Raw genomic sequence first — 21,265 nt, 5'->3', positions numbered from 1 at the left:
TCCCACCCCGTCTGCCACTCAAGAACCTCACCGAGCCAAGTGAGGAAGCGACAGGTGCCTGGCCTCCGGCTCAACTCAGAAACCACCCAAGCTTCCTCTCTTTGGCTTTGAAAAGCACCCTGCTCCCACAAGGGCCCCATCCAATATGGGAACCCGGCAAAAACACACCTCTCCAAGCCTCGAGCTCACTGGGTCTAGGCCAGCACATGCTCCGACTCATACCACCAGCAGGCAGCCTGGCGGCCTCGCCATCCCTCACTGCACCGTCACCAAGCACCTCGCAGTCGTGGATGGGCCAGCCAATGCGTGGACACGGGCCGACCCTCAGCCGCGAGCCTCTCCAATACTGCCGCCCTGTGTGCTGTTTGCATGCGTGTCCACAAGGGGAAGCTGGCCCTCACCCCTGACTATCCCCTAACCCCAGGGGAGGCAACGTGCAGGACCTCAGGTTCGATGAGGAGACGGTAGTGAGTGCTCACTCATTTTGTTCAGATTTTCCAAGGAATGCATATGAGGGGGTCATCATCGATCCGAGCACGTGCTGGGACGCCGCAAGAACCCAACAGCACAGGCTGGGCGGCTGCGAGGAGGAGCCAGTGACCTCGACATCATCCAACAGCATGGAGAATCCACAGCCCCCAGGCCACTCAGCAAGAGAAACAGTCCATCCACTCTGGAGCTCCTCGGCGGGTCCGAGGAACCCCTGGTATGCAATGAATGACACGTGTTGGGCCAGGGGAATGCGTACCATCCGTAGTGATCCCTGGCCAAGCTCAGCACCCTGGGCCCGTCGCACTTCTTCCGGGATTTCCTCGCACATCCAGTCTTCACACCACGCCAAGAAGGTCTGCCCATCTCAGCCGACGGCCAGCCGTGCCTGGCGACTGCACCTGAGAAGTGGGCAGCAATCACAGGCATGCTTTAGAACGCCACCCAGGTACTCAGAGAACAAGACCCAGGCCAACGGTACCCTGGGGGTGGGTAACGTTACCCTGCACCTGCTTCCCAAGGACCTTTGTCCCTTGGAGAAGACTCAATGCGGGCATGACAGACAACTCTTCAAAGGTACGCACGTACCAGTGCTTGTGTGCGTCAGGAGGTAAGTGAGTGGGCACCGGAGTGTGTTAGTCTCTGCGCAAAAGGGCGTCTAAGCGGCTTTCTGCGTGGGGCCCTGTAGGTGTGCCTGGGTCTCTGATTGTCTGTGTGCCCCTCTGCAAAGTCCTTGAACAGGCCAAGGCATGCCTGGAACACAGGGCCCTTGCCTCGGGATCCCCCACAGAATGGCAGAACACCCCTGCCACCTTCAAGAGCCCTCAGGCACACCCTGAACTTGAAGGGCTGCTGCAACCAGCACCGGGCTCCCGATCTCCAACAACCTTGCCTTCTGACCAGAGCACATAGACTCGATGGGGGCCGGCCTCTCACCCATGGGAGTGATGGCCCCAGAGTCGTGGAGACCCCGCCAGCTCCTAGCACACCTGATGTGCCCTTGACAGCCAGAGCCCATGCCACTGGGGACAACGGTACCTCGCACATGAAGGCCTTTGTCTCCGCCCTACACATGGCTACAGGGAAGATGCAGCCTGCCTTCTTCTCAAAGGCACTAAAGGACTTCAAGGCCAGGTGCCTCTTCCAGCCAACTAAGCCAAATTCCTATCCAGAGACGCGTGGGAAAGCTGACTATGGGAAGTGGTGGTCTTCAGACACCATGACCGGGAGTCGAACTCCTCGGACACCAGCCTACAGTCCCGGCCAGGTCCAGGCAGCTCCACGGCCCACCGCATCTACAGCCCTGACCCCCGAAGAAACGCTCAAACGCTCGAGCCCTTGTGCAAAGTTCCCATCTCCTGCCCGCAGGGCGACTCACTCCGACAGCAAACCTCAGACGCGATGCCCACACGGGGCACACTGAGCACCAGGGAAGACAGTCAGCAACCATGGCGGTGGCGACGAAGTCCACCGCATGCCAGGTGACCGCACGCCTCTTCTCCTACATAGCAACACCACCAAGGACCTCACAGAGATACAAGGTGCCAACCAAGAGGACGAGACACACACTTCAAACAGAAGCCCACTGCCGCGCAAGCAGACCAGGAACTCTGCCCAGGGAGCAAGTGGCTGTCCACGGCAACACACCTGGCACCACAACCACTGCCCCATCTCAGCCACACCTCCGGGCTTCCTCCCGTAAACTGAGGGCCCTGCAAAAGGCCTCGGGGCCCCCAAGGACGGCCATGTCCTGCCCTCCGGGAGATACACTTTCGCCTTGCCAACTCCCTGACCAGGGGCCAAAGGGAAGCTTCGCAGATTTCACCTTTCCTTAAGCTGGCCGGCCCCACTACTGAGCACGTAGATCTCTTCGAGGCGCCTGGAAGACATTCTTTGGTGTCATTCCTCTGGCATGGGGCCCCCAGGGCTACACCAAAGGCACCAGCGCAGCGCGTCCACAGGGACCGCCAAAGCCCTCTTCTCCGTAGCCAGCCACAGGCAGCCCTTCAGGGACTAGAGATCTCCTTGAGAAGCCGAGGACAGCGCCTGCAGCACCATGATGACAGCCCGTCCAAGAAGTCACACTGCCCCGGGCCTCGCCATGCCCATACCGTCCTGTCTAGGCCATCGGACATCTCACAGGATTCAATGTAGCACTCAGTCCTCGGCACAGTCCACAGTATCCCGATCGGCGCCACCACTGTGCCAGCAGTTGCAGTCGAGGACCTGCCAAGGGAACCACCGAGGCCTAATTCCTCAACCCCTCCCACCGCCACCTAACAATCCCGCCTCCCGGTCCCCACCGCCCTGACCCCGATCCCACCCCGTCTGCCACTCAAGAACCTCACCGAGCCAAGTGAGGAAGCGACAGGTGCCTGGCCTCGGGCTCAACTCAGAAACCACCCAAGCTTCCTCTCTTTGGCTTTGAAAAGCACCCTGCTCCCACAAGGGCCCCGTCCAATATGGGAACCCGGCAAAAACACACCTCTCCAAGCCTCGAGCTCACTGGGTCTAGGCCAGCACATGCTCCGACTCATACCACCAGCAGGCAGCCTGGCGGCCTCGCCATCCCTCACTGCACCGTCACCAAGCACCTCGCAGTCGTGGATGGGCCAGCCAATGCGTGGACACGGGCCGACCCTCAGCCGCGAGCCTCTCCAATACTGCCGCCCTGTGTGCTGTTTGCATGCGTGTCCACAAGGGGAAGCTGGCCCTCACCCCTGACTATCCCCTAACCCCAGGGGAGGCAACGTGCAGGACCTCAGGTTCGATGAGGAGACGGTAGTGAGTGCTCACTCATTTTGTTCAGATTTTCCAAGGAATGCATATGAGGGGGTCATCATCGATCCGAGCACGTGCTGGGACGCCGCAAGAACCCAACAGCACAGGCTGGGCGGCTGCGAGGAGGAGCCAGTGACCTCGACATCATCCAACAGCATGGAGAATCCACAGCCCCCAGGCCACTCAGCAAGAGAAACAGTCCATCCACTCTGGAGCTCCTCGGCGGGTCCGAGGAACCCCTGGTATGCAATGAATGACACGTGTTGGGCCAGGGGAATGCGTACCATCCGTAGTGATCCCTGGCCAAGCTCAGCACCCTGGGCCCGTCGCACTTCTTCCGGGATTTCCTCGCACATCCAGTCTTCACACCACGCCAAGAAGGTCTGCCCATCTCAGCCGACGGCCAGCCGTGCCTGGCGACTGCACCTGAGAAGTGGGCAGCAATCACAGGCATGCTTTAGAACGCCACCCAGGTACTCAGAGAACAAGACCCAGGCCAACGGTACCCTGGGGGTGGGTAACGTTACCCTGCACCTGCTTCCCAAGGACCTTTGTCCCTTGGAGAAGACTCAATGCGGGCATGACAGACAACTCTTCAAAGGTACGCACGTACCAGTGCTTGTGTGCGTCAGGAGGTAAGTGAGTGGGCACCGGAGTGTGTTAGTCTCTGCGCAAAAGGGCGTCTAAGCGGCTTTCTGCGTGGGGCCCTGTAGGTGTGCCTGGGTCTCTGATTGTCTGTGTGCCCCTCTGCAAAGTCCCTGAACAGGCGAAGGCATGCCTGGAACACAGGGCCCTTGCCTCGGGATCCCCCACAGAATGGCAGAACACCCCTGCCACCTTCAAGAGCCCTCAGGCACACCCTGAACTTGAAGGGCTGCTGCAACCAGCACCGGGCTCCCGATCTCCAACAACCTTGCCTTCTGACCAGAGCACATAGACTCGATGGGGGCCGGCCTCTCACCCATGGGAGTGATGGCCCCAGAGTCGTGGAGACCCCGCCAGCTCCTAGCACACCTGATGTGCCCTTGACAGCCAGAGCCCATGCCACTGGGGACAACGGTACCTCGCACATGAAGGCCTTTGTCTCCGCCCTACACATGGCTACAGGGAAGATGCAGCCTGCCTTCTTCTCAAAGGCACTAAAGGACTTCAAGGCCAGGTGCCTCTTCCAGCCAACTAAGCCAAATTCCTATCCAGAGACGCGTGGGAAAGCTGACTATGGGAAGTGGTGGTCTTCAGACACCATGACCGGGAGTCGAACTCCTCGGACACCAGCCTACAGTCCCGGCCAGGTCCAGGCAGCTCCACGGCCCACCGCATCTACAGCCCTGACCCCCGAAGAAACGCTCAAACGCTCGAGCCCTTGTGCAAAGTTCCCATCTCCTGCCCGCAGGGCGACTCACTCCGACAGCAAACCTCAGACGCGATGCCCACACGGGGCACACTGAGCACCAGGGAAGACAGTCAGCAACCATGGCGGTGGCGACGAAGTCCACCGCATGCCAGGTGACCGCACGCCTCTTCTCCTACATAGCAACACCACCAAGGACCTCACAGAGATACAAGGTGCCAACCAAGAGGACGAGACACACACTTCAAACAGAAGCCCACTGCCGCGCAAGCAGACCAGGAACCCTGCCCAGGGAGCAAGTGGCTGTCCACGGCAACACACCTGGCACCACAACCACTGCCCCATCTCAGCCACACCTCCGGGCTTCCTCCCGTAAACTGAGGGCCCTGCAAAAGGCCTCGGGGCCCCCAAGGACGGCCATGTCCTGCCCTCCGGGAGATACACTTTCGCCTTGCCAACTCCCTGACCAGGGGCCAAAGGGAAGCTTCGCAGATTTCACCTTTCCTTAAGCTGGCCGGCCCCACTACTGAGCACGTAGATCTCTTCGAGGCGCCTGGAAGACATTCTTTGGTGTCATTCCTCTGGCATGGGGCCCCCAGGGCTACACCAAAGGCACCAGCGCAGCGCGTCCACAGGGACCGCCAAAGCCCTCTTCTCCGTAGCCAGCCACAGGCAGCCCTTCAGGGACTAGAGATCTCCTTGAGAAGCCGAGGACAGCGCCTGCAGCACCATGATGACAGCCCGTCCAAGAAGTCACACTGCCCCGGGCCTCGCCATGCCCATACCGTCCTGTCTAGGCCATCGGCCATCTCACAGGATTCAATGTAGCACTCAGTCCTCGGCACAGTCCACAGTATCCCGATCGGCGCCACCACTGTGCCAGCAGTTGCAGTCGAGGACCTGCCAAGGGAACCACCGAGGCCTAATTCCTCAACCCCTCCCACCGCCACCTAACAATCCCGCCTCCCGGTCCCCACCGCCCTGACCCCGATCCCACCCCGTCTGCCACTCAAGAACCTCACCGAGCCAAGTGAGGAAGCGACAGGTGCCTGGCCTCGGGCTCAACTCAGAAACCACCCAAGCTTCCTCTCTTTGGCTTTGAAAAGCACCCTGCTCCCACAAGGGCCCCGTCCAATATGGGAACCCGGCAAAAACACACCTCTCCAAGCCTCGAGCTCACTGGGTCTAGGCCAGCACATGCTCCGACTCATACCACCAGCAGGCAGCCTGGCGGCCTCGCCATCCCTCACTGCACCGTCACCAGGCACCTCGCAGTCCTGGATGAGCCAGCCAATGCGTGGACACGGGCCGACCCTCAGCCGCGAGCCTCTCCAATACTGCCGCCCTGTGTGCTGTTTGCATGCGTGTCCACAAGGGGAAGCTGGCCCTCACCCCTGACTATCCCCTAACCCCAGGGGAGGCAACGTGCTGGACCTCAGGTTCGATGAGGAGACGGTAGTGAGTGCTCACTCATTTTGTTCAGATTTTCCAAGGAATGCATATGAGGGGGTCATCATCGATCCGAGCACGTGCTGGGACGCCGCAAGAACCCAACAGCACAGGCTGGGCGGCTGCGAGGAGGAGCCAGTGACCTCGACATCATCCAACAGCATGGAGAATCCACAGCCCCCAGGCCACTCAGCAAGAGAAACAGTCCATCCACTCTGGAGCTCCTCGGCGGGTCCGAGGAACCCCTGGTATGCAATGAATGACACGTGTTGGGCCAGGGGAATGCGTACCATCCGTAGTGATCCCTGGCCAAGCTCAGCACCCTGGGCCCGTCGCACTTCTTCCGGGATTTCCTCGCACATCCAGTCTTCACACCACGCCAAGAAGGTCTGCCCATCTCAGCCGACGGCCAGCCGTGCCTGGCGACTGCACCTGAGAAGTGGGCAGCAATCACAGGCATGCTTTAGAACGCCACCCAGGTACTCAGAGAACAAGACCCAGGCCAACGGTACCCTGGGGGTGGGTAACGTTACCCTGCACCTGCTTCCCAAGGACCTTTGTCCCTTGGAGAAGACTCAATGCGGGCATGACAGACAACTCTTCAAAGGTACGCACGTACCAGTGCTTGTGTGCGTCAGGAGGTAAGTGAGTGGGCACCGGAGTGTGTTAGTCTCTGCGCAAAAGGGCGTCTAAGCGGCTTTCTGCGTGGGGCCCTGTAGGTGTGCCTGGGTCTCTGATTGTCTGTGTGCCCCTCTGCAAAGTCCTTGAACAGGCCAAGGCATGCCTGGAACACAGGGCCCTTGCCTCGGGATCCCCCACAGAATGGCAGAACACCCCTGCCACCTTCAAGAGCCCTCAGGCACACCCTGAACTTGAAGGGCTGCTGCAACCAGCACCGGGCTCCCGATCTCCAACAACCTTGCCTTCTGACCAGAGCACATAGACTCGATGGGGGCCGGCCTCTCACCCATGGGAGTGATGGCCCCAGAGTCGTGGAGACCCCGCCAGCTCCTAGCACACCTGATGTGCCCTTGACAGCCAGAGCCCATGCCACTGGGGACAACGGTACCTCGCACATGAAGGCCTTTGTCTCCGCCCTACACATGGCTACAGGGAAGATGCAGCCTGCCTTCTTCTCAAAGGCACTAAAGGACTTCAAGGCCAGGTGCCTCTTCCAGCCAACTAAGCCAAATTCCTATCCAGAGACGCGTGGGAAAGCTGACTATGGGAAGTGGTGGTCTTCAGACACCATGACCGGGAGTCGAACTCCTCGGACACCAGCCTACAGTCCCGGCCAGGTCCAGGCAGCTCCACGGCCCACCGCATCTACAGCCCTGACCCCCGAAGAAACGCTCAAACGCTCGAGCCCTTGTGCAAAGTTCCCATCTCCTGCCCGCAGGGCGACTCACTCCGACAGCAAACCTCAGACGCGATGCCCACACGGGGCACACTGAGCACCAGGGAAGACAGTCAGCAACCATGGCGGTGGCGACGAAGTCCACCGCATGCCAGGTGACCGCACGCCTCTTCTCCTACATAGCAACACCACCAAGGACCTCACAGAGATACAAGGTGCCAACCAAGAGGACGAGACACACACTTCAAACAGAAGCCCACTGCCGCGCAAGCAGACCAGGAACCCTGCCCAGGGAGCAAGTGGCTGTCCACGGCAACACACCTGGCACCACAACCACTGCCCCATCTCAGCCACACCTCCGGGCTTCCTCCCGTAAACTGAGGGCCCTGCAAAAGGCCTCGGGGCCCCCAAGGACGGCCATGTCCTGCCCTCCGGGAGATACACTTTCGCCTTGCCAACTCCCTGACCAGGGGCCAAAGGGAAGCTTCGCAGATTTCACCTTTCCTTAAGCTGGCCGGCCCCACTACTGAGCACGTAGATCTCTTCGAGGCGCCTGGAAGACATTCTTTGGTGTCATTCCTCTGGCATGGGGCCCCCAGGGCTACACCAAAGGCACCAGCGCAGCGCGTCCACAGGGACCGCCAAAGCCCTCTTCTCCGTAGCCAGCCACAGGCAGCCCTTCAGGGACTAGAGATCTCCTTGAGAAGCCGAGGACAGCGCCTGCAGCACCATGATGACAGCCCGTCCAAGAAGTCACACTGCCCCGGGCCTCGCCATGCCCATACCGTCCTGTCTAGGCCATCGGCCATCTCACAGGATTCAATGTAGCACTCAGTCCTCGGCACAGTCCACAGTATCCCGATCGGCGCCACCACTGTGCCAGCAGTTGCAGTCGAGGACCTGCCAAGGGAACCACCGAGGCCTAATTCCTCAACCCCTCCCACCGCCACCTAACAATCCCGCCTCCCGGTCCCCACCGCCCTGACCCCGATCCCACCCCGTCTGCCACTCAAGAACCTCACCGAGCCAAGTGAGGAAGCGACAGGTGCCTGGCCTCGGGCTCAACTCAGAAACCACCCAAGCTTCCTCTCTTTGGCTTTGAAAAGCACCCTGCTCCCACAAGGGCCCCGTCCAATATGGGAACCCGGCAAAAACACACCTCTCCAAGCCTCGAGCTCACTGGGTCTAGGCCAGCACATGCTCCGACTCATACCACCAGCAGGCAGCCTGGCGGCCTCGCCATCCCTCACTGCACCGTCACCAGGCACCTCGCAGTCCTGGATGAGCCAGCCAATGCGTGGACACGGGCCGACCCTCAGCCGCGAGCCTCTCCAATACTGCCGCCCTGTGTGCTGTTTGCATGCGTGTCCACAAGGGGAAGCTGGCCCTCACCCCTGACTATCCCCTAACCCCAGGGGAGGCAACGTGCTGGACCTCAGGTTCGATGAGGAGACGGTAGTGAGTGCTCACTCATTTTGTTCAGATTTTCCAAGGAATGCATATGAGGGGGTCATCATCGATCCGAGCACGTGCTGGGACGCCGCAAGAACCCAACAGCACAGGCTGGGCGGCTGCGAGGAGGAGCCAGTGACCTCGACATCATCCAACAGCATGGAGAATCCACAGCCCCCAGGCCACTCAGCAAGAGAAACAGTCCATCCACTCTGGAGCTCCTCGGCGGGTCCGAGGAACCCCTGGTATGCAATGAATGACACGTGTTGGGCCAGGGGAATGCGTACCATCCGTAGTGATCCCTGGCCAAGCTCAGCACCCTGGGCCCGTCGCACTTCTTCCGGGATTTCCTCGCACATCCAGTCTTCACACCACGCCAAGAAGGTCTGCCCATCTCAGCCGACGGCCAGCCGTGCCTGGCGACTGCACCTGAGAAGTGGGCAGCAATCACAGGCATGCTTTAGAACGCCACCCAGGTACTCAGAGAACAAGACCCAGGCCAACGGTACCCTGGGGGTGGGTAACGTTACCCTGCACCTGCTTCCCAAGGACCTTTGTCCCTTGGAGAAGACTCAATGCGGGCATGACAGACAACTCTTCAAAGGTACGCACGTACCAGTGCTTGTGTGCGTCAGGAGGTAAGTGAGTGGGCACCGGAGTGTGTTAGTCTCTGCGCAAAAGGGCGTCTAAGCGGCTTTCTGCGTGGGGCCCTGTAGGTGTGCCTGGGTCTCTGATTGTCTGTGTGCCCCTCTGCAAAGTCCTTGAACAGGCGAAGGCATGCCTGGAACACAGGGCCCTTGCCTCGGGATCCCCCACAGAATGGCAGAACACCCCTGCCACCTTCAAGAGCCCTCAGGCACACCCTGAACTTGAAGGGCTGCTGCAACCAGCACCGGGCTCCCGATCTCCAACAACCTTGCCTTCTGACCAGAGCACATAGACTCGATGGGGGCCGGCCTCTCACCCATGGGAGTGATGGCCCCAGAGTCGTGGAGACCCCGCCAGCTCCTAGCACACCTGATGTGCCCTTGACAGCCAGAGCCCATGCCACTGGGGACAACGGTACCTCGCACATGAAGGCCTTTGTCTCCGCCCTGCACATGGCTACAGGGAAGATGCAGCCTGCCTTCTTCTCAAAGGCACTAAAGGACTTCAAGGCCAGGTGCCTCTTCCAGCCAACTAAGCCAAATTCCTATCCAGAGACGCGTGGGAAAGCTGACTATGGGAAGTGGTGGTCTTCAGACACCATGACCGGGAGTCGAACTCCTCGGACACCAGCCTACAGTCCCGGCCAGGTCCAGGCAGCTCCACGGCCCACCGGATCTACAGCCCTGACCCCCGAAGAAACGCTCAAACGCTCCAGCCCTTGTGCAAAGTTCCCATCTCCTGCCCGCAGGGCGACTCACTCAGACAGCAAACCTCAGACGCGATGCCCACACAGGGCACACTGAGCACCAGGGAAGACAGTCAGCAACCATGGCGGTGGCGACGAAGTCCACCGCATGCCAGGTGACCGCACGCCTCTTCTCCTACATAGCAACACCACCAAGGACCTCACAGAGATACAAGGTGCCAACCAAGAGGACGAGACACACACTTCAAACAGAAGCCCACTGCCGCACAAGCAGACCAGGAACCCTGCGCAGGGAGCAAGTGGCTGTCCACGGCAACACACCTGGCACCACAACCACTGCCCCATTTCAGCCACACCTCCGGGCTTCCTCCCGTAAACTGAGGGCCCTGCAAAAGGCCTCGGGGCCACCAAGGACGGCCATGTCGTGCCCTCCGGGAGATACACTTTCGCCTTGCCAACTCCCTGACCAGGGGCCAAAGGGAAGCTTCGCAGATTTCACCTTTCCTTAAGCTGGCCGGCCCCACTACTGAGCACGTAGATCTCTTCGAGGCGCCTGTAAGACATTCTTTGGTGTCATTCCTCTGGCATGGGGCCCCCAGGCCTACACCAAAGGCACCAGCGCAGCGCGTCCACAGGGACCGCCAAAGCCCTCTTCTCCGTAGCCAGCCACAGGCAGCCCTTCAGGGACTAGAGATCTCCTTGAGAAGCCGAGGACAGCGCCTGCAGCACCATGATGACAGCCCGTCCAAGAAGTCACACTGCCCCGGGCCTCGCCATGCCCATACCGTCCTGTCTAGGCCATCGGCCATCTCACAGGATTCAATGTAGCACTCAGTCCTCGGCACAGTCCACAGTATCCCGATCGGCGCCACCACTGTGCCAGCAGTTGCAGTCGAGGACCTGCCAAGGGAACCACCGAGGTCTAATTCCTCAACCCCTCCCACCGCCACCTAACAATCCCGCCTCCCCGTCCCCACCGCCCTGACCCCGATCCCACCCCGTCTGCCACTCAAGAACCTCACCGAGCCAAGTGAGGAAGCGACAGGTGCCTGGCCTCCGGCTCAACTCAGAAACCACCCAAGCTTCCTCTCTTTGGCTTTGAAAAGCACCCTGCTCCCACAAGGGCCCCATCCAATATGGGAACCCGGCAAAAACACACCTCTCCAAGCCTCGAGCTCACTGGGTCTAGGCCAGCACATGCTCCGACTCATACCACCAGCAGGCAGCCTGGCGGCCTCGCCATCCCTCACTGCACAGTCACCAAGCACCTCGCAGTCGTGGATGGGCCAGCCAATGCGTGGACACGGGCCGACCCTCAGCCGCGAGCCTCTCCAATACTGCCGCCCTGTGTGCTGTTTGCATGCGTGTCCACAAGGGGAAGCTGGCCCTCACCCCTGACTATCCCCTAACCCCAGGGGAGGCAACATGCAGGACCTCAGGTTCGATGAGGAGACGGTAGTGAGTGCTCACTCATTTTGTTCAGATTTTCCAAGGAATGCATATGAGGGGGTCATCATCGATCCGAGCACGTGCTGGGACGCCGCAAGAACCCAACAGCACAGGCTGGGCGGCTGCGAGGAGGAGCCAGTGACCTCGACATCATCCAACAGCATGGAGAATCCACAGCCCCCAGGCCACTCAGCAAGAGAAACAGTCCATCCACTCTGGAGCTCCTCGGCGGGTCCGAGGAACCCCTGGTATGCAATGAATGACACGTGTTGGGCCAGGGGAATGCGTACCATCCGTAGTGATCCCTGGCCAAGCTCAGCACCCTGGGCCCGTCGCACTTCTTCCGGGATTTCCTCGCACATCCAGTCTTCACACCACGCCAAGAAGGTCTGCCCATCTCAGCCGACGGCCAGCCGTGCCTGGCGACTGCACCTGAGAAGTGGGCAGCAATCACAGGCATGCTTTAGAACGCCACCCAGGTACTCAGAGAACAAGACCCAGGCCAACGGTACCCTGGGGGTGGGTAACGTTACCCTGCACCTGCTTCCCAAGGACCTTTGTCCCTTGGAGAAGACTCAATGCGGGCATGACAGACAACTCTTCAAAGGTACGCACGTACCAGTGCTTGTGTGCGTCAGGAGGTAAGTGAGTGGGCACCGGAGTGTGTTAGTCTCTGCGCAAAAGGGCGTCTAAGCGGCTTTCTGCGTGGGGCCCTGTAGGTGTGCCTGGGTCTCTGATTGTCTGTGTGCCCCTCTGCAAAGTCCTTGAACAGGCGAAGGCATGCCTGGAACACAGGGCCCTTGCCTCGGGATCCCCCACAGAATGGCAGAACACCCCTGCCACCTTCAAGAGCCCTCAGGCACACCCTGAACTTGAAGGGCTGCTGCAACCAGCACCGGGCTCCCGATCTCCAACAACCTTGCCTTCTGACCAGAGCACATAGACTCGATGGGGGCCGGCCTCTCACCCATGGGAGTGATGGCCCCAGAGTCGTGGAGACCCCGCCAGCTCCTAGCACACCTGATGTGCCCTTGACAGCCAGAGCCCATGCCACTGGGGACAACGGTACCTCGCACATGAAGGCCTTTGTCTCCGCCCTGCACATGGCTACAGGGAAGATGCAGCCTGCCTTCTTCTCAAAGGCACTAAAGGACTTCAAGGCCAGGTGCCTCTTCCAGCCAACTAAGCCAAATTCCTATCCAGAGACGCGTGGGAAAGCTGACTATGGGAAGTGGTGGTCTTCAGACACCATGACCGGGAGTCGAACTCCTCGGACACCAGCCTACAGTCCCGGCCAGGTCCAGGCAGCTCCACGGCCCACCGCATCTACAGCCCTGACCCCCGAAGAAACGCTCAAACGCTCGAGCCCTTGTGCAAAGTTCCCATCTCCTGCCCGCAGGGCGACTCACTCCGACAGCAAACCTCAGACGCGATGCCCACACGGGGCACACTGAGCACCAGGGAAGACAGTCAGCAACCATGGCGGTGGCGACGAAGTCCACCGCATGCCAGGTGACCGCACGCCTCTTCTCCTACATAGCAACACCACCAAGGACCTCACAGAGATACAAGGTGCCAACCAAGAGGACGAGACACACACTTCAAACAGAAGCCCACTGCCGCGCAAGCAGACCAGGAACCCTGCCCAGGGAGCAAGTGGCTGTCCACGGCAACACACCTGGCACCACAACCACTGCCCCATCTCAGCCACACCTCCGGGCTTCCTCCCGTAAACTGAGGGCCCTGCAAAAGGCCTCGGGGCCCCCAAGGACGGCCATGTCCTGCCCTCCGGGAGATACACTTTCGCCTTGCCAACTCCCTGACCAGGGGCCAAAGGGAAGCTTCGCAGATTTCACCTTTCCTTAAGCTGGCCGGCCCCACTACTGAGCACGTAGATCTCTTCGAGGCGCCTGTAAGACATTCTTTGGTGTCATTCCTCTGGCATGGGGCCCCCAGGGCTACACCAAAGGCACCAGCGCAGCGCGTCCACAGGGACCGCCAAAGCCCTCTTCTCCGTAGCCAGCCACAGGCAGCCCTTCAGGGACTAGAGATCTCCTTGAGAAGCCGAGGACAGCGCCTGCAGCACCATGATGACAGCCCGTCCAAGAAGTCACACTGCCCCGGGCCTCGCCATGCCCATACCGTCCTGTCTAGGCCATCGGCCATCTCACAGGATTCAATGTAGCACTCAGTCCTCGGCACAGTCCACAGTAACCCGATCGGCGCCACCACTGTGCCAGCAGTTGCAGTCGAGGACCTGCCAAGGGAACCACCGAGGCCTAATTCCTCAACCCCTCCCACCGCCACCTAACAATCCCGCCTCCCGGTCCCCACCGCCCTGACCCCGATCCCACCCCGTCTGCCACTCAAGAACCTCACCGAGCCAAGTGAGGAAGCGACAGGTGCCTGGCCTCCGGCTCAACTCAGAAACCACCCAAGCTTCCTCTCTTTGGCTTTGAAAAGCACCCTGCTCCCACAAGGGCCCCATCCAATATGGGAACCCGGCAAAAACACACCTCTCCAAGCCTCGAGCTCACTGGGTCTAGGCCAGCACATGCTCCGACTCATACCACCAGCAGGCAGCCTGGCGGCCTCGCCATCCCTCACTGCACAGTCACCAGGCACCTCGCAGTCGTGGATGAGCCAGCCAATGCGTGGACACGGGCCGACCCTCAGCCGCGAGCCTCTCCAATACTGCCGCCCTGTGTGCTGTTTGCATGCGTGTCCACAAGGGGAAGCTGGCCCTCACCCCTGACTATCCCCTAACCCCAGGGGAGGCAACGTGCTGGACCTCAGGTTCGATGAGGAGACGGTAGTGAGTGCTCACTCATTTTGTTCAGATTTTCCAAGGAATGCATATGAGGGGGTCATCATCGATCCGAGCACGTGCTGGGACGCCGCAAGAACCCAACAGCACAGGCTGGGCGGCTGCGAGGAGGAGCCAGTGACCTCGACATCATCCAACAGCATGGAGAATCCACAGCCCCCAGGCCACTCAGCAAGAGAAACAGTCCATCCACTCTGGAGCTCCTCGGCGGGTCCGAGGAACCCCTGGTATGCAATGAATGACACGTGTTGGGCCAGGGGAATGCGTACCATCCGTAGTGATCCCTGGCCAAGCTCAGCACCCTGGGCCCGTCGCACTTCTTCCGGGATTTCCTCGCACATCCAGTCTTCACACCACGCCAAGAAGGTCTGCCCATCTCAGCCGACGGCCAGCCGTGCCTGGCGACTGCACCTGAGAAGTGGGCAGCAATCACAGGCATGCTTTAGAACGCCACCCAGGTACTCAGAGAACAAGACCCAGGCCAACGGTACCCTGGGGGTGGGTAACGTTACCCTGCACCTGCTTCCCAAGGACCTTTGTCCCTTGGAGAAGACTCAATGCGGGCATGACAGACAACTCTTCAAAGGTACGCACGTACCAGTGCTTGTGTGCGTCAGGAGGTAAGTGAGTGGGCACCGGAGTGTGTTAGTCTCTGCGCAAAAGGGCGTCTAAGCGGCTTTCTGCGTGGGGCCCTGTAGGTGTGCCTGGGTCTCTGATTGTCTGTGTGCCCCTCTGCAAAGTCCTTGAACAGGCGAAGGCATGCCTGGAACACAGGGCCCTTGCCTCGGGATCCCCCACAGAATGGCAGAACACCCCTGCCACCTTCAAGAGCCCTCAGGCACACCCTGAACTTGAAGGGCTGCTGCAACCAGCACCGGGCTCCCGATCTCCAACAACCTTGCCTTCTGACCAGAGCACATAGACTCGATGGGGGCCGGCCTCTCACCCATGGGAGTGATGGCCCCAGAGTCGTGGAGACCCCGCCAGCTCCTAGCACACCTGATGTGCCCTTGACAGCCAGAGCCCATGCCACTGGGGACAACGGTACCTCGCACATGAAGGCCTTTGTCTCCGCCCTACACATGGCTACAGGGAAGATGCAGCCTGCCTTCTTCTCAAAGGCACTAAAGGACTTCAAGGCCAGGTGCCTCTTCCAGCCAACTAAGCCAAATTCCTATCCAGAGACGCGTGGGAAAGCTGACTATGGGAAGTGGTGGTCTTCAGACACCATGACCGGGAGTCGAACTCCTCGGACACCAGCCTACAGTCCCGGCCAGGTCCAGGCAGCTCCACGGCCCACCGCATCTACAGCCCTGACCCCCGAAGAAACGCTCAAACGCTCGAGCCCTTGTGCAAAGTTCCCATCTCCTGCCCGCAGGGCGACTCACTCCGACAGCAAACCTCAGACGCGATGCCCACACGGGGCACACTGAGCACCAGGGAAGACAGTCAGCAACCATGGCGGTGGCGACGAAGTCCACCGCATGCCAGGTGACCGCACGCCTCTTCTCCTACATAGCAACACCACCAAGGACCTCACAGAGATACAAGGTGCCAACCAAGAGGACGAGACACACACTTCAAACAGAAGCCCACTGCCGCGCAAGCAGACCAGGAACCCTGCCCAGGGAGCAAGTGGCTGTCCACGGCAACACACCTGGCACCACAACCACTGCCCCATCTCAGCCACACCTCCGGGCTTCCTCCCGTAAACTGAGGGCCCTGCAAAAGGCCTCGGGGCCCCCAAGGACGGCCATGTCCTGCCCTCCGGGAGATACACTTTCGCCTTGCCAACTCCCTGACCAGGGGCCAAAGGGAAGCTTCGCAGATTTCACCTTTCCTTAAGCTGGCCGGCCCCACTACTGAGCACGTAGATCTCTTCGAGGCGCCTGTAAGACATTCTTTGGTGTCATTCCTCTGGCATGGGGCCCCCAGGGCTACACCAAAGGCACCAGCGCAGCGCGTCCACAGGGACCGCCAAAGCCCTCTTCTCCGTAGCCAGCCACAGGCAGCCCTTCAGGGACTAGAGATCTCCTTGAGAAGCCGAGGACAGCGCCTGCAGCACCATGATGACAGCCCGTCCAAGAAGTCACACTGCCCCGGGCCTCGCCATGCCCATACCGTCCTGTCTAGGCCATCGGCCATCTCACAGGATTCAATGTAGCACTCAGTCCTCGGCACAGTCCACAGTATCCCGATCGGCGCCACCACTGTGCCAGCAGTTGCAGTCGAGGACCTGCCAAGGGAACCACCGAGGTCTAATTCCTCAACCCCTCCCACCGCCACCTAACAATCCCGCCTCCCCGTCCCCACCGCCCTGACCCCGATCCCACCCCGTCTGCCACTCAAGAACCTCACCGAGCCAAGTGAGGAAGCGACAGGTGCCTGGCCTCCGGCTCAACTCAGAAACCACCCAAGCTTCCTCTCTTTGGCTTTGAAAAGCACCCTGCTCCCACAAGGGCCCCATCCAATATGGGAACCCGGCAAAAACACACCTCTCCAAGCCTCGAGCTCACTGGGTCTAGGCCAGCACATGCTCCGACTCATACCACCAGCAGGCAGCCTGGCGGCCTCGCCATCCCTCACTGCACAGTCACCAAGCACCTCGCAGTCGTGGATGGGCCAGCCAATGCGTGGACACGGGCCGACCCTCAGCCGCGAGCCTCTCCAATACTGCCGCCCTGTGTGCTGTTTGCATGCGTGTCCACAAGGGGAAGCTGGCCCTCACCCCTGACTATCCCCTAACCCCAGGGGAGGCAACGTGCAGGACCTCAGGTTCGATGAGGAGACGGTAGTGAGTGCTCACTCATTTTGTTCAGATTTTCCAAGGAATGCATATGAGGGGGTCATCATCGATCCGAGCACGTGCTGGGACGCCGCAAGAACCCAACAGCACAGGCTGGGCGGCTGCGAGGAGGAGCCAGTGACCTCGACATCATCCAACAGCATGGAGAATCCACAGCCCCCAGGCCACTCAGCAAGAGAAACAGTCCATCCACTCTGGAGCTCCTCGGCGGGTCCGAGGAACCCCTGGTATGCAATGAATGACACGTGTTGGGCCAGGGGAATGCGTACCATCCGTAGTGATCCCTGGCCAAGCTCAGCACCCTGGGCCCGTCGCACTTCTTCCGGGATTTCCTCGCACATCCAGTCTTCACACCACGCCAAGAAGGTCTGCCCATCTCAGCCGACGGCCAGCCGTGCCTGGCGACTGCACCTGAGAAGTGGGCAGCAATCACAGGCATGCTTTAGAACGCCACCCAGGTACTCAGAGAACAAGACCCAGGCCAACGGTACCCTGGGGGTGGGTAACGTTACCCTGCACCTGCTTCCCAAGGACCTTTGTCCCTTGGAGAAGACTCAATGCGGGCATGACAGACAACTCTTCAAAGGTACGCACGTACCACTGCTTGTGTGCGTCAGGAGGTAAGTGAGTGGGCACCGGAGTGTGTTAGTCTCTGCGCAAAAGGGCGTCTAAGCGGCTTTCTGCGTGGGGCCCTGTAGGTGTGCCTGGGTCTCTGATTGTCTGTGTGCCCCTCTGCAAAGTCCTTGAACAGGCGAAGGCATGCCTGGAACACAGGGCCCTTGCCTCGGGATCCCCCACAGAATGGCAGAACACCCCTGCCACCTTCAAGAGCCCTCAGGCACACCCTGAACTTGAAGGGCTGCTGCAACCAGCACCGGGCTCCCGATCTCCAACAACCTTGCCTTCTGACCAGAGCACATAGACTCGATGGGGGCCGGCCTCTCACCCATGGGAGTGATGGCCCCAGAGTCGTGGAGACCCCGCCAGCTCCTAGCACACCTGATGTGCCCTTGACAGCCAGAGCCCATGCCACTGGGGACAACGGTACCTCGCACATGAAGGCCTTTGTCTCCGCCCTACACATGGCTACAGGGAAGATGCAGCCTGCCTTCTTCTCAAAGGCACTAAAGGACTTCAAGGCCAGGTGCCTCTTCCAGCCAACTAAGCCAAATTCCTATCCAGAGACGCGTGGGAAAGCTGACTATGGGAAGTGGTGGTCTTCAGACACCATGACCGGGAGTCGAACTCCTCGGACACCAGCCTACAGTCCCGGCCAGGTCCAGGCAGCTCCACGGCCCACCGCATCTACAGCCCTGACCCCCGAAGAAACGCTCAAACGCTCGAGCCCTTGTGCAAAGTTCCCATCTCCTGCCCGCAGGGCGACTCACTCCGACAGCAAACCTCAGACGCGATGCCCACACGGGGCACACTGAGCACCAGGGAAGACAGTCAGCAACCATGGCGGTGGCGACGAAGTCCACCGCATGCCAGGTGACCGCACGCCTCTTCTCCTACATAGCAACACCACCAAGGACCTCACAGAGATACAAGGTGCCAACCAAGAGGACAAGACACACACTTCAAACAGAAGCCCACTGCCGCGCAAGCAGACCAGGAACCATGCCCAGGGAGCAAGTGGCTGTCCACGGCAACACACCTGGCACCACAACCACTGCCCCATCTCAGCCACACCTCCGGGCTTCCTCCCGTAAACTGAGGGCCCTGCAAAAGGCCTCGGGGCCCCCAAGGACGGCCATGTCCTGCCCTCCGGGAGATACACTTTCGCCTTGCCAACTCCCTGACCAGGGGCCAAAGGGAAGCTTCGCAGATTTCACCTTTCCTTAAGCTGGCCGGCCCCACTACTGAGCACGTAGATCTCTTCGAGGCGCCTGTAAGACATTCTTTGGTGTCATTCCTCTGGCATGGGGCCCCCAGGGCTACACCAAAGGCACCAGCGCAGCGCGTCCACAGGGACCGCCAAAGCCCTCTTCTCCGTAGCCAGCCACAGGCAGCCCTTCAGGGACTAGAGATCTCCTTGAGAAGCCGAGGACAGCGCCTGCAGCACCATGATGACAGCCCGTCCAAGAAGTCACACTGCCCCGGGCCTCGCCATGCCCATACCGTCCTGTCTAGGCCATCGGCCATCTCACAGGATTCAATGTAGCACTCAGTCCTCGGCACAGTCCACAGTATCCCGATCGGCGCCACCACTGTGCCAGCAGTTGCAGTCGAGGACCTGCCAAGGGAACCACCGAGGCCTAATTCCTCAACCCCTCCCACCGCCACCTAACAATCCCGCCTCCCGGTCCCCACCGCCCTGACCCCGATCCCACCCCGTCTGCCACTCAAGAACCTCACCGAGCCAAGTGAGGAAGCGACAGGTGCCTGGCCTCCGGCTCAACTCAGAAACCACCCAAGCTTCCTCTCTTTGGCTTTGAAAAGCACCCTGCTCCCACAAGGGCCCCATCCAATATGGGAACCCGGCAAAAACACACCTCTCCAAGCCTCGAGCTCACTGGGTCTAGGCCAGCACATGCTCCGACTCATACCACCAGCAGGCAGCCTGGCGGCCTCGCCATCCCTCACTGCACAGTCACCAAGCACCTCGCAGTCGTGGATGGGCCAGCCAATGCGTGGACACGGGCCGACCCTCAGCCGCGAGCCTCTCCAATACTGCCGCCCTGTGTGCTGTTTGCATGCGTGTCCACAAGGGGAAGCTGGCCCTCACCCCTGACTATCCCCTAACCCCAGGGGAGGCAACGTGCAGGACCTCAGGTTCAATGAGGAGACGGTAGTGAGTGCTCACTCATTTTGTTCAGATTTTCCAAGGAATGCATATGAGGGGGTCATCATCGATCCGAGCACGTGCTGGGACGCCGCAAGAACCCAACAGCACAGGCTGGGCGGCTGCGAGGAGGAGCCAGTGACCTCGACATCATCCAACAGCATGGAGAATCCACAGCCCCCAGGCCACTCAGCAAGAGAAACAGTCCATCCACTCTGGAGCTCCTCGGCGGGTCCGAGGAACCCCTGGTATGCAATGAATGACACGTGTTGGGCCAGGGGAATGCGTACCATCCGTAGTGATCCCTGGCCAAGCTCAGCACCCTGGGCCCGTCGCACTTCTTCCGGGATTTCCTCGCACATCCAGTCTTCACACCACGCCAAGAAGGTCTGCCCATCTCAGCCGACGGCCAGCCGTGCCTGGCGACTGCACCTGAGAAGTGGGCAGCAATCACAGGCATGCTTTAGAACGCCACCCAGGTACTCAGAGAACAAGACCCAGGCCAACGGTACCCTGCGGGTGGGTAACGTTACCCTGCACCTGCTTCCCAAGGACCTTTGTCCCTTGGAGAAGACTCAATGCGGGCATGACAGACAACTCTTCAAAGGTACGCACGTACCAGTGCTTGTGTGCGTCAGGAGGTAAGTGAGTGGGCACCGGAGTGTGTTAGTCTCTGCGCAAAAGGGCGTCTAAGCGGCTTTCTGCGTGGGGCCCTGTAGGTGTGCCTGGGTCTCTGATTGTCTGTGTGCCCCTCTGCAAAGTCCTTCAACAGGCGAAGGCATGCCTGGAACACAGGGCCCTTGCCTCGGGATCCCCCACAGAATGGCAGAACACCCCTGCCACCTTCAAGAGCCCTCAGGCACACCCTGAACTTGAAGGGCTGCTGCAACCAGCACCGGGCTCCCGATCTCCAACAACCTTGCCTTCTGACCAGAGCACATAGACTCGATGGGGGCCGGCCTCTCACCCATGGGAGTGATGGCCCCAGAGTCGTGGAGACCCCGCCAGCTCCTAGCACACCTGATGTGCCCTTGACAGCCAGAGCCCATGCCACTGGGGACAACGGTACCTCGCACATGAAGGCCTTTGTCTCCGCCCTACACATGGCTACAGGGAAGATGCAGCCTGCCTTCTTCTCAAAGGCACTAAAGGACTTCAAGGCCAG

General features: G+C 60.2%; 8 non-coding genes across 8 annotated transcripts; all 8 read right to left on the bottom strand.

Moving 5' to 3' along the window:
- Positions 1-439: 439 nt before the first annotated feature.
- Positions 440-532, bottom strand: LOC130847142 (small nucleolar RNA SNORD116). The gene has a single exon (XR_009051935.1). It is a non-coding gene; the product is annotated as a small nucleolar RNA SNORD116 (small nucleolar RNA).
- Positions 533-3,245: 2,713 nt separating this feature from the next.
- Positions 3,246-3,338, bottom strand: LOC130847141 (small nucleolar RNA SNORD116). Its single transcript, XR_009051934.1, has one exon. It is a non-coding gene; the product is annotated as a small nucleolar RNA SNORD116 (small nucleolar RNA).
- A 2,713-nt stretch (positions 3,339-6,051) lies between these two features.
- On the bottom strand, positions 6,052-6,144 carry LOC130847140 (small nucleolar RNA SNORD116). The gene has a single exon (XR_009051933.1). It is a non-coding gene; the product is annotated as a small nucleolar RNA SNORD116 (small nucleolar RNA).
- A 2,713-nt stretch (positions 6,145-8,857) lies between these two features.
- Positions 8,858-8,950, bottom strand: LOC130847139 (small nucleolar RNA SNORD116). Its single transcript, XR_009051932.1, has one exon. It is a non-coding gene; the product is annotated as a small nucleolar RNA SNORD116 (small nucleolar RNA).
- A 2,713-nt stretch (positions 8,951-11,663) lies between these two features.
- On the bottom strand, positions 11,664-11,756 carry LOC130847138 (small nucleolar RNA SNORD116). The gene has a single exon (XR_009051931.1). It is a non-coding gene; the product is annotated as a small nucleolar RNA SNORD116 (small nucleolar RNA).
- A 2,713-nt stretch (positions 11,757-14,469) lies between these two features.
- Positions 14,470-14,562, bottom strand: LOC130847137 (small nucleolar RNA SNORD116). The gene has a single exon (XR_009051930.1). It is a non-coding gene; the product is annotated as a small nucleolar RNA SNORD116 (small nucleolar RNA).
- A 2,713-nt stretch (positions 14,563-17,275) lies between these two features.
- Positions 17,276-17,368, bottom strand: LOC130847136 (small nucleolar RNA SNORD116). Its single transcript, XR_009051929.1, has one exon. It is a non-coding gene; the product is annotated as a small nucleolar RNA SNORD116 (small nucleolar RNA).
- Positions 17,369-20,081: 2,713 nt separating this feature from the next.
- LOC130847191 (small nucleolar RNA SNORD116) lies at positions 20,082-20,174 on the bottom strand. Its single transcript, XR_009051983.1, has one exon. It is a non-coding gene; the product is annotated as a small nucleolar RNA SNORD116 (small nucleolar RNA).
- Positions 20,175-21,265: the final 1,091 nt, after the last annotated feature.

The sequence above is a fragment of the Hippopotamus amphibius genome, chromosome 2, assembly GCF_030028045.1.
Source record: "Hippopotamus amphibius kiboko isolate mHipAmp2 chromosome 2, mHipAmp2.hap2, whole genome shotgun sequence".
Lineage (NCBI taxonomy): Eukaryota > Metazoa > Chordata > Mammalia > Artiodactyla > Hippopotamidae > Hippopotamus > Hippopotamus amphibius.
This window is presented reverse-complemented; position numbering and strand designations above follow the sequence as displayed.